At 40.4% G+C, this 18,340-nt stretch overlaps 1 long non-coding RNA gene across 1 annotated transcript in view; it reads right to left on the bottom strand.

Annotated features, from left to right (window-relative positions):
* LOC134664604 (uncharacterized) overlaps positions 1-18,340 on the bottom strand; it is a 484,236-nt gene that overhangs the window by 374,029 nt on the left and 91,867 nt on the right. The window lies entirely within an intron of this gene.

The following is an 18,340-nucleotide window of genomic DNA, read 5'->3' as shown; positions in this document are numbered from 1 at the left end:
TTATATAATTAAATAATAGATAATGAAATTAATTGTAAACTCTTACTTAATTGTTGATCATTTCAACATTATACTACACAATGTCTTAGTAACAATGAAATCAAATCAAGAGTGAACAGGCACCTTCTGGGCGAGCTCGCTCCATCGTAGGCCACGTCTACGCCTCGGCTAGTCTGTGGCCATGAGTAAACCCATGCATAATAAAAAAAAAAAAAAAAGAAATGTCTTAGTAGCAATTTAAATTCTCTACCACTTTACCATTCCCTTATGCAATAAAAGTAAAAGGCTTACCCCGGCCAACTTACACGGCAATCATAAAGGGAAAGGTATAGTAATCCAGGTTTCATTGGATACTCGTCCCTCGCGAGTTAGTGGCTTAAGATAAAGGGATATCCCTGGAATCAAAGGATACGTTCTGAACCCTGTCTTTCCGTGTGCGACATCTCTGTTGTACCTTCTGTACATTTTATTATATAAGAAACAAGAAAATACGATCCGTACTTAGTTTCGTGCCCAAAGGATGACAAATGGAACTCTATAACTAAGTCCATCTGTTTGTCTCTCACAGGGTTGTATCTCAAAAATTGTAATAAAGAGACTGATGAAATTTATACATCACGAGTATTTTTATTGACGCTACTGCATCCAACACTAATAAAAATAAATTAAAATTAAAAATTGATGCGTATCGCCATATACAAGCTTAGCCACGTCAGCACAGAATAAATAATAGTACTAGGTACAGAAGACTCACTCTCTACGTCTGTCACGATCAGCACAGGTATGGCCGTTAGGTGGCGACAGCGCCACGCGCGGCTTATGGCAAACCCCAAAATTGGGGCCGAACGGATGTACTTTTAGCTACCTGTAGCAAAGCGACGAAATCGCGGAGTGAGCCACGCCTGACGTCAGCTGCCACACTTCGTCTTATACCATCTTCTACATAATGCAGACCGCACGCATCCTACTGACTGCGCCATGTCAGGGAGTATACAAACGGCCATTACCGAGCATAGACCACTTTATTCACATATCGCTTTGCCTACCCACATTATTGTGATTATCAAAATACCTACATCTGTAACTTGTAATCGCTACAATAAGCAAAAAGGTTAAACATATCAAGCTATTAAGAATAGACATCGGCTTGATTTACAAGCCTTTGTAAATCGGCCTCCGGCTCTGAATATGGTTTTTTTTGTTAAACATTGGCTTAAGTCAATATTTACATACATACATATAATCACGCCTATTTCCCGTAAGTCAATATTTAGGCCAACATTAAATATTATTCTTGACACCTCTTGTCTGGTATATTTTTCTCAATATCAGATTATGAGTTCGAAAGTATAAGTCAATATCCTTTATTCTTTATCCACGCTTACAGTACTGATGGATGATGGGTTGATGGGTATCTGTCACGGAAATTGGGTTTTACGTAACCTTATTTGGATAGCTTTATTACAAAATGAAAAATCGTTCAATGAATCGTATGCCAATATTCTTACGAACAAGAACTTTCTTTAATAATTTGTGTCATGGCGGAAATTATTGTACATTGGTATCCTCCTTTTTCAAAATTGGTTTAATTAAGTAAACTATTTCAACGAATTGATTGACAAATATTTTTTTAAGCAAAAATGCTTAGTCGTTTTATATATATTATTTATTACTTAACTCCTTCTTAATGAATCTAAAAAAAGAAAAGTGCTTCAGCAAACTGGTGCCCAGCTTTTCTAGAGTCTTAAATATAAAATATTTTTGTCATTAACGCATGCGTCCCCTTTACTTCTCATTAAGAGTGACATTCCATTTCCAACTGCAGCTGCAATACTGTTCATTTTACTATGGAAATTGACAATGACAGCGACGCGTTTCCATAGTAAAATGAACAGTATTGCAGCTGCAGTTGGAAATGGAATGTCACTTTAAATTGTCGATAAGGTGTGTTGGCGTCGTAGAACACTACTACCTATTTATTTCGTATTTCGAGCCTGAAACATGTAGAGCACTTTTCGACTTAAAATACGTTAGTGACCCGTTTTTTAATAGATTTAATATGTCTGTGTCTCACAGATTGTTATTAAACGTGAAAGACATGATGTGACCAATACCAGCACACGATATCGTTGAAACATGAAGAAAAGAAATATGTAGGTACCTAATATGACGAAGTTTATCGCTGAAACTCCGCCGGGCTAACGCTCACCGTTCGGATCTTTCTTCCCTAATCATAAAAATTCTCTTCAAAAGGACCGTAATGAGATTTTCTTGTCGGCGAAATATTCGGTGGCTTACCCTGATATTGAATGTCAGAAAGCGGTGGCACACCGAGCTCTAAGCAAACAAGGTGAAGTTCCGTCTAGTGATGCGCCGTTCCCGGGAATACAATCCAAGTGGGAATAGTGAATAGAATCAGGCGTTACTTTGCGGAAACCCATATTAATTAAAACCAAAAATATTACTTTGCTAATCCACGAAAAGATAACGTGCTAGTCAATCAGTGCTAACCCGTTATACTTACTTGTGTATTTTTTACATGCAATTAATGTTTGAAGAATGCCTCGTAAGAGGATGCCTCGTAGAGAAGCGAAACACGTGTCGAGTATTGTTCTTTTGGTGGTGGTTTGTTATATTTATTTGGGTATTTATTCTTGCGGTGGGAGGGTGTTAACATTAATTGCATGTAAAAAATACACAAGTAAGTATAACGGGTTAGCACTGATTGACTAGGTTATCTTTTCGCGATTAGCAAAGTAATATTTTTGGTTTTAATTCAAGTGGGAATATGTTTGGAAGCATGCAAGGGAATATATCTAACATAAGAGAATGGTAAGGATTTTAAATTGGCGTTAAAGCTAAAAACAAAACAGTTTTCACGTTACACTGATTTAAACTTTCACGATTATTAAACATTATTAAATTGCACAACGGGACTTAATCGCGTATTTAAGTTTTAATACTCAAATAAAAACCTACTTAAATACGCGCGCGTTGAGGTAAATCTTAAAACTTAAATATGCGATTAAGTCCCGTTGTGCAATTTAATAATAATATTCACGTTGTTATTTAATACCTATACTTCTAGAATAATTTTCAATATTTTGCACGTTACCTACCAGGAATTACTTTTATTTTGGGATTTTTCCTAAGTAATAACATAGTTTTATACCGCGGCACAGCCCTAGTCTCACTGCCTTTTCATATCCTTGATAAAGTTATGGATATCCCAATAAGAGGGCCATACGTATACAGTATAGTTGAATCATCGAGAGCGTGGAATTGCATATGTAGTAGTATTGTTTGTTTACAGGCATTCTATATTTGAATTTTCTATTTTCTTGTACTATCAGCATACAAAGAGGTTGTTATATATATATATCGAAGAACTAAAAACAAAAATAATGTCAGTGTGAAATTGTCAATATTATTTACGTTGTGCGTATATTTTTAACTCTGATTTGATTGTATTCTCAATTAATTATTGTGTCCGCCCGTACGACTACGAATAATTTTTATATTTAAAAAAAATATGGCTGTAAGTAATTTTGGTCCTATTGAGAGTCAAAGTAAGCAAATAATTTTCAACTGTTATAAATATTTTGAACTTGAACTGACGAAAAATTTAAACTTGCCTTACACCGCTGCCCAGTTAGTTGAAAAAGCTACAGGTGTTTGTCTCTCTACTGTTTATAACATTGTGACTGAGAGCAACAGCGAGAAATTCGCAACAACAAAGAAATTCACCTCCCCGAAGAATAAAAAGTTGCGTCCTTGTCCGTCATCAGCAGTAGACGATTTTGATCAGGAAGTCATCCGGAGAACTATATACAATTTTCATCTGTCCCATAAGCAATTTCCAACCTTAAAGGGTCTCTCTGTGTTAAAATCCGATATAGATTACAAATTTGGCATTTCCACCTTACGAAAACAAATACAAAAATTAGGATTTAAATGGAAAAAGACCGAGGACAACCGAAAAATATTAATGGAAAAACACAACATACGACTGCTAAGAATAAATTACCTTACCAAAATTGCGGAATATCGATCTCAAGATAGACCACTAGTTTATACTGATGAAACCTACATCCACACTTCACATGTGTCCGGAGAAGCTTGGACCGATGGAACAGAATTTGGTGTAAAAAAACAAATCAGTACAGGCCAGCGGTTAATAATAGTGCACGCAGGAGGAAAAGATGGTTTTATTCCCAAAGCTTTGTTAATGTTTAAGGCAAACCAAAAAACGGGAGATTACCATGACCAGATGAACTTTGTCAACTACGAAAAATGGTTAAAAGAAAAATTAATACCGAACCTCAAACCGAATAGCGTACTTATCGTGGATAATGCGTCCTATCACAACAAACTTTTGAATCGTGCTCCAACGTCAAATTCTAATAAACAAGAAATGATGGATTGGTTGACAGAACACAACATTTCGTATAACCGGTTGATGTACAAAACCAGTTTGTATGAATTAATTAAACAAAATAAAGAGCGGTTTCGCGAGTACCACATAGATGCAATTTTAAAAGAACATGGCCACTCCGTATTACGATTGCCACCGTATCACCCGACATTCAATCCGATTGAAAATATTTGGTCCATGGTAAAAGGATATGTAGCAAAAAGAAACGTTTCATTAAACATGCAAGGCATTATGAGTTTAGCAACTGAACGAATGAATACCATCACTGCTGAGGACTGGGAAAATATTTGTCACCACGTCGAAAGTGAAGAAAATAAATATCGATGTCAGGAAGGAAAAATGGATCACATAACAGACAATTTTATTATCAATACTTGTGACAGCTCAGATGAAGAACATGACAGCGAATAAAAGAAAAAAACAGAATACTACTACTTATTCCACTTCTTGGGTATGTCATTTTATTAAGTTAAGAGAAAATTATTCTCCTTTTGTTGCAAACGGTACAACCACTACAAATGCAATTCCATCTTCTCGATAATTCAACTATACAATGCTTTGTTTTAGATGTGTTACGGGGTTGTAAAGTGCGTTGTTTATTCTCTCGGCTTATTATATTTTTGCTATGTTTTATTGATATTAAGAAGCAAGCCTCCTTTCTCATTTCTGTCCTGCGAAAAAATGTATCAAGATGATTTTGTTTTGTTTCTATGAAATGTTATTTTTGCTGATGGGTTAAAATGCTAAGGGCCACTTGCACCAGTGGTTACCAGTACAATTTGACACTGAGTACACTGAGAGAAAAGTACAACAAAAATACACTTAGAATTACAAAAATAAACTTAATCCGGGGACAAGGAGAGTTAACTAATAGGAACAAATTGACTTTTGTAATTTCTATTAGTTCTTGCAATTTCTATCTGTTTGTTGAAATTATATTTGGGATTACTGAGCTGTTTGTAGAAATAAATAAACTTTACAGAAATAGTGAAACGTCCATAATTATTACTAAAACTTCATTTTTTCCCCCAGTACAGAACTGTTTTTTAATTCCTGGTGATGATTTTTCTCTCAGTGTATAACGGTTTAACAATTTAACCCCGGGTCTGTCGAATGGTGGCCCTAAGACCATAAGTTTAATCATCACATGACTTGATCATGATTTCCTCTCAGTCTACGGTGAGGTAGTGCTGTAAAAATGTTTCTTCGATCTCGTAAAAACCTAGGCACTGAACGAAGTCGTAAAAATGTAATAAAGCTGTAAAGGTTCCTCCTTGTTGTCTAGATAGATACTGAGCGATATTCGACCTCCACAAAGAAATGGTGTAATAAATTTGGCTTGTATTTTTGTCATCTTTATAGCTACGACACAACTGGGAAGAATCTCTTGATTGTGAAAACATTATTTCGAAGATGAAGTTTAGTCCGTTGCAATATAAGAATCCCCGGGACCCGGGACCCGGGTATGTCCTTAAACTACGTCCAGGACCCGGGTATGTCCTTAAACTACGTCCAGGACCCGGGTATGTCCTTAAACCACGTCCAAGACCACCGGTGGACGGGCAGCAGCGTCCCTCAAATTCGGTGTACTCGACTGCGATCGCCAACCCGCCTGCCAAGCGTGGCGATTATGGCATTTACCCCCCAAAAAAGGGGGAGGCCTGTGTTCAGTAGTGGACGTCTTATGGCTGAGATGATGAATATAAGAATACTAACGTAATGTAGGTATTATAACAATGCATTTATATATTATAATTTGATTTAATAAAAAGAAATAAAAATAAAATCTTTATTGCAACTTTGAGTTGTTACATAACATCGGTTCCTGTCTCTCAAAGAAGGTTTCCCTGTGTCTTAACAGCCAGTTCGTTCCCAAGCGTAGGTAATGTTACAAGTAAGTAATAGTAATTTATATTATCTACCTACTGACAACTAATCTAATAAAAACCCACCGATGGTTAAGAGTGTTCTATATGATACTTTGGTTTCATGAAGCATTGAGTCATTCTGACGAGGGTGTATTCACTGATGTGAACGATTTATAAGCAACTCCTTTTCCTGTCTGCGCTCGGTTTGGACAAATGGGAATACGCCCGAATGAGTGATAAGTTCAAACGCAAACAAAACCACTTTACCTAAGCACATTTTTTAGTTAATTCTACTATCCTTAGTTCATTAAGTGAATTGTATATATAAATGACAATGTATGACCATTACTGAATAAATGATATGATATGATATGATATGATAAGCATCATTTACGTTTGCTCACATTTGGTTACAGATAGAAAAACGTGGGTTACATTATCCGCGAGTGAAAGGGATTAAGGAATGTAACTATGACTCTCAGAACTAATAAAAGCGGCGCTTGATGAAAAATTTAAAGGTATGTACATGACATGCACACTGCTGCAGTTAACTTTTGCAGAGCAACAATGTGCTACACGTTAACATTATGTAAGTTACACAATGTTACCGTGTTTCACAGTGTTGCTCCACAAAAATTAACTGCGGTGTGAATTCAGTTTAAAAGAACCTAGAAATTAATACTATAACATTACAAAGGGAAGACAACGTTATGTCTTAGTCGTAAGATTTTATTTTACCTATTTGTTTTGTAAGATTGTTACCTAATGGTAACTCGTTAGCGAAAAAAACCATTTACAAATGAACCTAGTTTACCTGAAAAAAATCTCATCTTACTCATTACTCATAGGTAGGTATAACTTCAACTAAATGCATGAATTTTGAGCCGACTTCAAAATTTCGCAGGGAGAAGATTCAGAAGGTTTGAAAAAACTTATTTATGAATACGTCATTAATTACCCTTTGTTCAAAAATATTACAAGTAATAATAATTCTGACTACATGACATTAAAGCTCTCCAACAGGCCTCTACGTGTTGGATCTGTGTCCCCACGCAAGCCTATCAAAAAACCGGGATTATAGGCCCGTGATATCCAAGGAGATACAAATAATTCTGACTAATCGCTGATCTAAGTGCACGAAATTCGTTACATTAAGCGACAATTAACGCAATCTCTTGTATCCAAATAGGTATCTAGGCTTAAATCATTTCTTCGTAACAACAGTAGGTACCTAATCTCCACACTTCCCATCCCATAAATTCAAGAAACTTTAAAAGGATACCTTGCAATACATTTACATTACTTATGTGTTTTCCTAAATCACAATTTACGGATATTCGATTGTCTCAGAACTCGCAAAGACAAGCAACAGTTTGTTCTTCGATTATTTCTTTGTTCATGAAAGGAAAGAATACCTTTACCTACTTTTATTATTATCCCATAGTACACTTTGTTTCTCTTTGCCAAAAATAAATGCGCATATAAAACGCACCATAAGTTTTACTTACCGATCATTCTATCTCGCAAACGACTTCGGAAATTCCCTTTGATTAATATGAAATAGTTTCAAAGTTTCTCTCACAACACAAGTAACAAATCCACCTTAAAAAACTCAACCAAACTTAGAAAACATTTTTATCCCGTACAATAATTTATAAAAAAAATGTGTCCTATATAAATTCAATTAATACTACTATGGATTTTTCCCGGTTTAAATTGGAGGGTAGTTCGCGCTCCGAATTATCCCGTACAATAATTTATAAAAAAAATGTGTCCTATATAAATTCAATTAATACTACTATGGATTTTTCCCGGTTTAAATTGGAGGGTAGTTCGCGCTCCGAATGTCTCGAACCGACTGAACCGTATCCGGGGTGGCTTTTCTCGATTTCCACAATTCTGCGAGAGGTTTAGCAAAGATACTATAGTATTATGTGACGTAGGTCGGGGTTAGAGCGCCATCTATTCGCGCAATGGGATAACGTACTTGGCTACGCATCTTTAGCGACATCTATGAGCATTTTCCAGAACTATCTGGTTTGAAACGTTGTAACGTTGTTGCTGAAGTATGTAGGATTAGAATATTTTAACAGAGGTCGCTAGTTTGACAATTTTTTAAAGTTCATAACGCGAAATGTAGTAAACTACATTTCGCGTATAATTTCGTTTACGGGTATGTTATTTCCCCTTCCTCCCCCCTCCAGGGAATATAATCTACAAATATTCCTTGGCACAATTATTTTAACATTTAAATGAAATAAAATAACAACTAGTATTTAACTAATTAGTAAACTAGCCCCTATTTATTAAGTTTATCAAATAAAAACTTACAAAATGAAATTCTTATGAATTTCACATAATTTGTAGTCACGGATAAAAACACAGATCATGGCTTCCTCGTTTGCTATCTTGCCAATTAGTAAAATAATAAACATTTATAATACGTAAGCCCTTGCCAAACATATGGCGTCATGTGGCTTTGTACTTACGGAACAAACTATTCGTTCTATTCAAAATTTTAGTAAATTAGTAATTTAATGTCCTGCAGAAGTTTACCTTGTTGATTTGTTTATTTACAAACTACTTTCTGCCCGCGAGTTCGTCTGCGTGGGATACCTAATGACGATGATGCGTGGTTCAAGCGTGAAGGGATAACAGATAGACTGACAGATAGAGTCAGAGTTACTTTCGCATTTATATGTAATATTAATAATAGAGATTTTACATCCTAAAGGACATACTACGAGCAGGATTCGGCAAGATATTAGGGGCGACAGCAAGGCGGCAATCTCCCGGTGGGGCCTGTAATATGAGCAAAAAATTAAACCGTAGGCTGTGCTCCTCATACTGATCAACATTTCTTCAGCAACTTTCAAAAATAACTTGTGGTTTGATTTTTAATACACTTTAAAGTTTACTCTAAGACGCAATGTATTGCGAATTTTGTTATGTTTAAGGCGTGACAAGCAACGTCAATCACAATGATATGGCGTGGCGATGGCGTCCATGGAAGGTAATATTTATTTTGTATGAAAAATAGGGAGTCTACATACTTCATAATTTTTAAAAGTTGTTGAACAAAAGTGTCACCGTTTGAGGAGTACAATCTATGTTTTAATTATTTGCTCGTGTTACAGGCCACACCCGGTATATAGACGGGTGCTGAGAAAGGGGCGGCTAATACCTAGTTACTACAGGGAGTACAGGGCCTGGGCCCTACGGCGGCTAACACTGCGAATCCGCCACTGGCTACGAGTCTTATTTGATCATTAGGAAACTCAAACTTAACCCTTTCACTGTCATCCAACTGCCACGGATGCTACGACGTAGGCCGTTTTCACGCTATTCGAAATACTAATTTTGTTTATTCATCATTCATCATTTCAGCCTATGTACGTCCCACTGCTGAGCACAGGCCTCCTCTCATGCGCGAGAGGGCTTGGGCTATAGTCCCCACGCTAGCCCAATGCGGATTGGGGACTTCACATACACCTTTGAATTTCTTCGCAGATGTATGCAGGTTTCCTCACGATGTTTTTCTTCACCGAAAAGCTAGTGGTAAATATCAAATGATATTTCGTACATAAGTTCCGAAAAACTCATTGGTACGAGCCATGATTTGAACCCGCGACCTCCGGATTGAAAGTCAGACGTCAAATCCACTCGGCCACCACTGCTTTTATTACTTATTTTGTTTATTACTTATCCCAAAAAAGGAACACACAGACTCACTCTTAATGCAGAGTTCAAATAATTAAAAATTAGCTGTAGTTAAATAGTTATTAACCCCCTTATTCATAAACGCGCTACAAACCTAAATTAGCTAATAATTATTCGAGGTCACCGGGGACCGTAGGGCTGGCTCGTTCCTCGCCCAACGGATCGGCATAGCCATCCAAAGGGGGAACGCAGCCAGCCTTATGGGATCGGACCTGGGTGATCTAGCCTAATATATACATATTGGGCTAGATTACCCACATTATGTTGTATATATATTTTTAGGTATTAATTTTAGTTTTGTAGGTAGTTTTAATTTTAGGTTACTTTTTATTCTAAGTTTGTTATTAATTATGTTTATGGTTTTAAAAAATAAATTAAAGCTAATAATCGTTTGTCCCTTCTGTATTTGTTAGAAAGGAATAATAGTTATTTGTTTTACAAGGGGGTAAAGTTGTTGTTTAACCGCTCGTGCTAATATTGATACGCGAGCAAGCGAAAGATTCCAAAATTTAACCAAAGGCGTAGCGAGTGGTTCGAAAAATGGAATCTTGAGCGTTGCGAGGGTTTCAAAGCACGAGGGTTAAACAAAATTTGCCCCCGAGTGAAACACAAAATTTTTCACCACACCTACCCGAAGCAAATATTAAATGTAAAATATCAAACAAAATCAAACCAAATCAAATCCAAATGAATGTTATTAAATATTTGTCATCCAAAATCATCATTTAAAAGTGAATTCTACGAGCAAACATAAGAAAACAACTCGAAATTTGCATTTGATTACTTTGCCTCACATGTGGATAAAATGCAACTTTGCTATTCGTTTTCGAAGTGCAAAATAAGCCTTTCCGAACTGGTGTGGTGAAAAACATTATATTTAACTAAATCAAGCCGTAAAGTTTTATTAATAAGGGGGTACCTAAGTACTTATGTTTTTATGACCTGACGGGTAAGTACATGTTGTATTGTTGTAACTTAAGTTATATACTTATAAGCAAACACAGGTGCTGTGCATATTTTGACGAAGTGTGTTGCAGGTGTTTTATTATGCTTGATTTTACTGTCGAAGCTTGATTATACTTTTTAAAAAGTATGATAACTTATGTATGTTAGGGTGGAGTGAAAGTGGCCAAAATTTTTTTTTTCTTTCTTTCAAATTTCCTGTATCATTAATCGATGATCCTAAAGCGGGCATTACATTATACAATTTGCAGAGCGCTAATTAAGTGTTGCTCGGCGAGATAAACAAGAGCTTGTTCATTACACTACACTAGCTAGTGACGCTAGTTAGTGTCTTATTTTCATTTCAGCAGTGATCATCTTTCGAATCGAACGTCGCGTTTCGGTCGAAGGTCGCGTTTCAGTCGAATTCTTTGTACATTTCGAGAAGCACTTTGTTACCATAATTTCTAATGTCTTTGTATTTGTAATCTTTATGTTTTTTATCCCATAAAAATGTCATGGCATGTCTTTATAAAGTTCATGATTGAAGAAGAAGATTTTAGCAGTAGGTACTTCCTTTTCCCTAGTCTGTGGCTGCGTCATTTTGAACTGAAATGCAATAACTAAAACAATAAAACATCCATCATACATCATACGCGTGTTCGAGTGCGTCGGTGGCGTGCCGACAACTGACCTTACACAGTAAGCGCTAAGCGCGCTAAAACCATTTACACTATGCGTTCTAGTGCGCTAGATAGCGTTAGTGCGGCAGAGCACATGCGATTGCACTAGATTGGGTCTCTAACTGGCTAACTGTCTTTACACTATACTAAATTAGTGCGCTAACTCAGCTAGCGCACTGCAAATTGTATAATGTAATGCCCGCTTAAGTAAAACCTCTGTTCATACCAAAAATCAGACGTCTAGGACTTAATCTTCAGGTGGCGCACCTTGAAGGTAGTTTACAAAAAACTTTAATTTTTACGCTTAAGTGGCTCCCACTATTCGAAGTCGATTCACGATTTAACTTTATAAACGCGGTGTTTTTAATTGTATCGAAGTGTCATCTCGTATATGAATCGGTTTTATTCGAAGTAAATACAATTAATTGCTTGTGGCGAAGAAGTGAAAATTGAAAGTAAAGTGTTACAAAATGCCAAAAACTCGAAAAGATTTGAGGTGTCCTGTGTTTGGCGATCCACAAAAATTAAGTGGTAATATGTTGCCGACGTATAGTGATGTGATTAAATATTACTTATGGCACAGAAACTATCTACTCGAGTTGAATAATGGAAAAGATCCTTCAGTCAAAGATATTTGTGAAATAATTGCTACCGATATCGAAAATATATGGGCTAAAGCATCTATCTCTACAATTAGTCATCAACAAGTTGTCGCAAGATTGATTGTGTATTACAACAAGTATAAAGGTGTAAAAAAACTGCGTAATGACTCCAAAAAGCAAACCGTTTATGAAGATTCTCTGAAAAGTTATTTGATATCGCAACATGTAAATGTATATCCAGAGAAGTACCTATGCAAATGTGTAACTAAAGTGCCTGTTGCTGAAGAATTATTCTTGCAAGACCAACGAACTGATCGCAAAATGTATATAGGGACTGTTGACAAGGTCAGTGCTGGAACTGTCAGACGTCCAAATTATATTTGAAGCAGATGAAGAAGTACTAGGGGCACACATGGATTTTTGCACAAACTGGTCATACTTTCGCTTCCTAATTTCGCCTCGCTGGATAGATTGGGTCATCACCTTGTCAACAGTCCCTATATACATTTTGCGATCAGTTCGTTGGTCTTGCAAGAATAATTATTCAGCAACAGGCACTTTAGTTACACATTTGCATACTTCTCTGGATATACATTTACATGTTGTGATATCAAATAACTTTTCAGAGAATCTTCATAAAAGGTTTGTTTTTTGGAGTCATTACGCAGTTTTTTTACACCTTTATACTTGTTGTAATACACAATGAATCTTGCGACAACTTGTTGATGACTAATTGTAGGGATAGATGCTTTAGCCCATATATTTTCGATATCGGTAGCAATTATTTCACAAATATCTTTGACTGAAGGATCTTTTCCATTATTCAACTCGAGTAGATAGTTTCTGTGCCATAAGTAATATTTAATCACATCACTATACGTCGGCAACATATTACCACTTAATTTTTGTGGATCGCCAAACACAGGACACCTCAAATCTTTTCGAGTTTTTGGCATTTTGTAACACTTTACTTTCAATTTTCACTTCTTTGCCACAAGCAATTAATTGTATTTACTTCAAATAAAACCGATTCATATACGAGATGACACTTCGATACAATTAAAAACACCGCGTTTATAAAGTTAAATCGTGAATCGACTTCGAATAGTGGGAGCCACTTAAGCGTAAAAATTAAAGTTTTTTGTAAACTACCGTCAAGGTGCGCCACCTGAAGATTAAGTCCTAGACGTCTGATTTTTGGTATGGACAGAGGTTTTACTTAGGATCATCGATTAATGATACAGGAAATTTAAAAAAAAGAAAAAAGAAATTTTTGGTTACTTTCACTCCACCCTAATTGTCGTAAATAGCTATTAGGGTTCATGCATGTGTTGAATTAGTCTTTACGTTTAGGTTGCTATTTTTACTTTTGTATATCATGTTTTACTTTGTGCTCACATATTATGTCAAATGAATTGCGTGGAATGTTTTATATCTAGTTATAAGTCTAGGATTCATGCTCCTTTCATACGTGCTTAATATTGTATCTATTTATAAGTCTAGGATTCGTGCTCCTTTCATACGTGCTTATAATTAACGAGATTGACAGAAATAAATAAAACTCACTCTGCATATAATGCCCACTAGTTCAGAGATACAAATCGCCCGGCCATTCCTATATAAACCCGCGCCATTTGTAGCATATTCAGAGAACTCAGAGAGCTTAACTCTATCACTTGCCTGAACACTCTCCAGTAAATAAACTCAGATATATGTGTTTTTATTTCACACAACACATATTCCGGTAAATGGAGGTATAGCGGACTTCGAGACAGCACGACGGCCAGCGCGTTCCAGCGGCGAGTTTCTACGCTTCACCCAACGAACCCCTCATCACGAAAAGTTACAGTCTACACTCCACAGTTTGGTCCTTTTGAAGCCGGATGAAGATAGAAAAACGTACGCGCTGAGTTTCAAGCGACATAGCTTAATTCAGAATCAAGAAAGAAACACGTACGCGCTGAGTTTCAAGCGACATTGCTTAACTCAGACGGCAAGAAAGAAACAAGTACGCGCTGAGTTTTAAGCGACATTGCTTGACTCAGACGGCAAGACTGAATAAAGAACGCGCTGGGCCTAGAGGTTCGCTTCGGCTCAGACCCAACCCCAATACCTTTCCGTACCCATTTACCGGCTTGCCGGTCGGACCGTGCAGCGTGTAGGTCGTCCTCCGCTCACGTGTCCTGGCAACTTTCGTTGCATGTGTCACATGGTTGATACCCACACACTGCTTTCGAACGTTCTAGGCATTGCACTTTGCCATTGCGGGAGATTCAGTGCCACGAGGGATCCACGCTACGCTTAGGGCCTGACGTTACGCTCGGTAACGGTCAGTCATAGATATAGGCAGGTCAAGTTAGGGACCCCCGCGTGTGTTAAGTGAAGTGAAGTGGTTCCAGCCAGAAAGATGTCCGAAAAGGAAGCAAGGAGCCTACGACCACGCACCAAGGGCCCGCCTGCGCCCGCAGCCAGCATGGACACCCCTACCCCCTCGTCCGGTAAGACTACGTCCGGCGAGACAAATACGTGGAGCAAGGGCACCAGTGGCAACCCGAATACTACCGGTGGAAACGAGTCGGTACACTCGGAAACGTTAGATGCCACGGTAGTAAATCGTAGTAGGTCAGGTACGCTAGTGAATAAAGACGCCGATGCGACGCCATCGCCGTCGCGGGCACCGTCTAATCGCGATTCGCATAGGAGTCGCAAATCGGTTAGGGAACGCGATAATAAATTGGCCGTGCTAATGGCCGAGCTCGAGGTTCGTAAAGCCCGTCTAGCCGTTGCTAAGACAGAGTCCGACACTGCAAATGTACGGCTGCAGATTGCGCAATTGAAGGCGCAGTCTGTCGGCAGCAGTGACGCGACCGTCGAAGCTACTAAGACAAAGTCCGACACTGCAAATTTACGGCTGCAGGTTGCGCAACTGAAGGCGCAGTCTGTCGGCAGCAGTGACGCGACCGTCGAAGAACGGACTAGAAGTTGGGTAGAACGACAAGCTAGGTTACAGCACGAGATCGCAAAGGAAAACGTTAAAATCCCGCCGCCGAAAGAGACCGCGCTAACGCATCCGCCGCCGCGTGCAGCCGTCGATCGGGCTAGCAGACCACCCCCGCGCATTGTAGAGGTACCGCACGGTACCTACGCGCCAATGTACCATAAACCGCCGGAATTGCCTACATTCGGCGGAGATATCACCGAGTGGATATCATTTAGGGCAGAGTTCGAAGATACGTCGCCCATGTTTAGTGCCGTCAATAACGTCAGTCGGATTAGGCGCGCACTTAAGGGCGAAGCTCGGACGGCCGTAAAATCAATAATGTACACGGTTCAGGATCCGTACGAGATAATGGAAGCGCTGGAACGGCAGTTCGGCGACCCTGAGGAGATTGTTCTTACGGAAATTCATAACGTTAAACGCATGCCGCGTTTATCCGAAGACAATTCGAATATAACCTCATTCGCCGCGCATGTAGCGAATGCCGTCGCCACCATTAGATCCTTGCGTCAAGAGAAATACTTGCACGCGCCTGAGCTCGTGAATAAAATCGTGGATAAATTGAATCTGATAGTGCGCTATGAATGGGCCAAATACAGGCAGTCTAACTTAGAATCACCCGGGTTAGTTGCGATATCCGAGTTTCTTAACGAAATTAGCACTGCGGCCAAGCGCATAAACCGACATAAGCCGTCTAACAGGTCACGGAATGCAGTGAACGCGGTTTCCTCTGTGCGCGAACCGAGCAGATCGAGCCAAGCTCTCTCTGGGTCACGCGCCCCCGCGTTCTACCGTGACACGTCTGACGAATCACGGAGTGCAGTGAGTGCGGTTTCCTCTGTGCGCGAACCTAGAAGATCGAGCCAAGCTCTCTCTGGGTCTCGCGCCCCCGCATTCTACCGTGATGCGTCTAGTAGATCGCGAAGTGAACGAAGCGCGGTTTCCTCTGTGCGCGAGCCCAGTCGATCGAGCAGCGCTCTCACTGGGTCCCGCGCCCCCGCGTCCTTTCGCGACTATAGTTCGGATTCGGAGTCAGATTCCCACGAATCATACCCACGTGATACGGGAAATAGATCACGTTTTAATAAATCGACCGTAGCTCAAGTAAAGCACCGCGATAGTAATTTAAAGAAAAAGCCAGCGTCAACCAGAGCTCAGCCCAGGCAGCAGACATCGTCTGTCTCTGTCTCGCGCGATGCGTGCGCCATATGTAAGAACGGCAAAGAACACAAAGTTAGTGAGTGTTCGAAATTTCTAGCCGCGACTATATCTGAGCGATGGGACTTGGCAAAGGGTGCTAAATTGTGCTGTAGATGTTTAGGCGCGAGTCACCCTAAGCCTTATGGGTGTCAATATGTCGCGTGTGGCATGAATCAGTGCGAAGCCGGACATAATAAACTATTACACGGTCGAAACGCGGCCGCGTCCGCGAGCGGTAATAGAGTCCCGGCAGCACCTGCAGTACTCAATGTTAGACTGCCGCAGACGTGTCACAAAGTCATGCCTGTAGAGGTGTCGGAACCGTTAGGTACCGTCCAAACCCTCGCGCCACTTGACGAAGGCGCGACAATGACTTTGACGCTACACGGAACTGCGGACAGAATCGCGCCCGCGGTACAATTGGTTGGGCACGCAAAGCCTAATACCGCGGACGACGAGGCCTTACAACTCGTGAAACGGCATTCTGAGGTAGAATCATTAGGCGTTTCGCAAAAGTTGCCTCGGGTCGACCCCGACCAACGTGCGCTAGATTTACTAGAAGCCACCTGCGAAAAGATACCGGGGGAGCAAAGGTATCGCTCGGGCTTACTTTGGCGGTCAAATGACGAGAAACTCCCCAATAACCAAGCGCAAGCATTGCAACGGCCGTACAGTCTAGAACGAAAGCTAGACCACGATGCGAAACTTAAAGCCGAATATGCAAAGTGTATGTTGCTTGACAAAGGTTACGCGGAGAAAATAGACTCGCCACCGCCCCCCGAGGCACCCCGGACGTGGCCTCTGGCGCATTTCCCAACTTTTCACCCGCAACGCGGCAAAATGCGATTAGTTTGGGACACGGCCGCCACAGCTTGCGAACGTTCGCTTAACAGCGCGCTGTTGGCTGGCCCCGACCTGTTAAAGTCACTTTTTGGCGTATTAATGCGCTTCCGCGAAAGTAAAATCGCGGTGTTAGCCGACGTCAAACAGATGTTTTTACAGATCGAAATAACAGAGCAAGATCGCGATATGTTACGTTTCGTTTGGCGGACAGGGATCGATTGGGACAGGCCTATATCCGTCTCACTCGCACCCGCGTGGCGATCGTTCATTGATAATGTACGGTTAGTTCGCGCCACCGCTGGTAGTCTGGTTGCCGCCGAGGTTTTCAAAGCCGTATTGCTCGCTAAGAAAACGTAAAGAAACTGCATGAAGGTGACGTAGTAACGAGGAACGTGGCCCAGAGGCGTAATCGCCCAGCTATATCCTGGCCTTTTTTTTTTTTTTTTTTGACGGAGTGGGAATGCATTTACGCACAGTGTGTGGGACTCGCCGCTCCTTATCCCTCTCTTAGCGAGAGGGAGGGAGAATTTGGCCCTACCCACTAAACCCACTCCGGCGTTTCACCCTCTTTGCCGTTCGTGAGGGCGCACTGGGATCGAGGTCATTCCACCACAGCGCCCTCCGGCAGCCCCGGCTTGTCGCCAGGGCACCCTCACAATGCAGGGGGGGACCAGAAACGCTTGATCCCCACCCCTACGACGTGTGTGGGGCCGATGCGATGCGGGTTCGGTACCCACTGGCCCCACTAGGGCTCGAGGCGAGCATACGCTCCTCGCCTTCGACCCTGCCGCCTGCGTCGGAGAGGAAGCGCGTCAGCCGCCGCTTCTCGCTCCCTCTCCGCCTCCTCCTTCTGCGACATTACTTCTTCGCAGAAGGAGGCCACCGCTTCCCATTTCCTCTCGCTACCCAGCATCGCCGCTATTATGCTGTGTAGCGAGAGATCCGCCACCCCCGTCGCTGCCCTGAGGGAAGCTCTTTCCACGGCCCAGCGATTACACTCTTCCAGAGTGTGCTGAGCCGTATCATCCGCCGCGCCACATTCGTGGCAC

The sequence above is a fragment of the Cydia fagiglandana genome, chromosome 5 (genome assembly GCF_963556715.1).
Source record: "Cydia fagiglandana chromosome 5, ilCydFagi1.1, whole genome shotgun sequence".
NCBI classification, from domain to species: Eukaryota; Metazoa; Arthropoda; class Insecta; order Lepidoptera; family Tortricidae; genus Cydia; species Cydia fagiglandana.
This window is presented reverse-complemented; position numbering and strand designations above follow the sequence as displayed.